This window comes from Otolemur garnettii, unplaced genomic scaffold (assembly GCF_000181295.1).
Source record: "Otolemur garnettii isolate 467f Iridium unplaced genomic scaffold, OtoGar3 scaffold00252, whole genome shotgun sequence".
Classification (NCBI taxonomy): Eukaryota; Metazoa; Chordata; class Mammalia; order Primates; family Galagidae; genus Otolemur; species Otolemur garnettii.
This window is the reverse complement of record NW_003852647.1, coordinates 255,943-258,051: the sequence shown is the minus strand read 5'-3', so window position 1 is coordinate 258,051 and position 2,109 is coordinate 255,943.

Here is a 2,109-nt window from a genome sequence, read left to right as displayed (position 1 = left end):
GAAGTAACATTAGGAAGTTGCCATTAAGATTACAATTCAGGGTGAAGGCTGAGGAACACATATACAATTGATTTTGTTTAGAGTAAAAATATAAAGCAGACTGACTGTCTGTTCTTGTTGGCCCAAACCAAACCTAGAGATTATAATGTTAATGAAGGAAGAAGACAGAGAACAGAACCCAACGCTGGAACACAGGTATTTCAACTTCCAGCTGCGACCCCGGCTGATTCTCCAGAATTCCTTAACAAAGAGAAATTCTGCATATTTCTGCATTTCTATAGGCAGGTGCAGAAGCTCGAGCTTTGAAGAAATCTTTCTCAGAATCAATCTCCTGGGGGAGTACATTGAAGCAGACTACCATGTCTGAGCATGGGGTGCTTATCTCCACATGCCTGAAATAAGTCTTAAAAATTAAAGTTGATGAAAGGACCTGGAACCTAATTAGGGTCCAATGCATTATACCTACTCTTCTTGCCATTTTGATTATGGATGTTGTTATTAATTCATGTGTTTGAAATCTCTCATTATAATTGTGGTTTCATCTATCACTACTTACATCTTTAGTAGGTTCTGCCTTATTATTTCACTGCTGTCATGCATAAAACTTTGTATGTCTTCCTTATAAATATGTGTTGAGTATAAACATGTTTAATGTGTGGTTATTTAATTTGTTTTGTCAAAATTTTAAAATGCCATTTTATCAGCCATTTCTCCAAGGATCCTTGATCCTTCATTTTTATTATTTTTTTTATCATTGTTGAAATATACATAATGTAAAATTTACCACCTTGAGCATTTTGAGTATACTGTTTAGTGGTATTAAATGCATTCACAATTTTGCAACCATCATTACTATCCATCTCCAGAACTCTTTTCATCTTGTAAAATTGAAACTCTGCACCCATTAAATGATAACTTCCCATTCCTCTCTGCTCCTGACCAGTGCAACCACCACTCCATTTTCTGTTTCTATGATTCTGATTACTCTATGTACCTCACATAAGTGGAATCATACAGTATGTGGCCTTTTGTGACCAGTTTATTTCACTTAGCATGATGCCCTCAAGGTTTATCCATGTTATAATACATATCACAATTTCCTTTCCAACTCTGTGTGTGTGTGCATTCCAGTTTCTCCATATCCTTGTCAACATTGTTATTTTTCATTTCTTTGATAATAGTCCTCTTAATGGGTGTGAGGTATGTCACTATAGTTTTGATTTGCATTTTTCTAGTGATTACTGATTTTGACCATATTTTCCTGTGGTCATTGGCCATTTCTATATTCTTTGGAGACCTGTCTATTTTAGTCCTTTCTCTATTTTATTTATACATTGTTTTCTTGACTTTGCCCACATTGTCCTATAGTTCTTTGAACATTTTAAAGAGTTAAACTCTTTGTTTAGTAGATCTATCACTATATCTACTAAATTAGGGATGCTTTCTGTTGATTTTTTTCCTTTGATTGTACCATAACTTCCTGTTTTTTTGTATGCCTTGTGAGATTTTAGTTGAAAACTTGACATTTGAATCTAAGAACGTGGGAACTTTGGAAATCAGATTCTTCTCTTTCCTCAGCATTTGCTATTTTTGTTATTGTTTTTATTTATTGTGGTTCTTTTTTTATTATTATAGATTGTTTCTGAGCCAAATATCCATCTCTGGTATAAACTTAAGATCTTCTCAGATCTGTCCTGAGCCTGAACTTTCCAATGGGCATGTGTGGTCACTTTCTAACTCCCCCTGTATCTGCAGTTGTTTTTAAATGTCCTAGTCCTTAATGTGTGGCTCCTAAAAAGGGAAAGAGATAAATGAAGGGAGGAAAGGAAGAATGGTAATAACCCTGTAGTCCCCTAGAAGTTACTTCGGCTAGAGGGGGAGGGGCTTGCAACAATGGGGAGAAGTGCAACAACAATAGCCACCCACCTCTTTATCTGCACATCTCTTATCAGAAGCAGCCATCAGCCAAGCCCTCCCGTGGAAATTGCAAGTATTCAATATAGTTCCAGGCATCCTCAAACTACGGCTGGCGGGCCACATGTGGCCCACCTAAGACATTTATCTGGTTCGCTGGGTGTTTTTGCCACCACTGCCTGTCCTGCTTAGCAG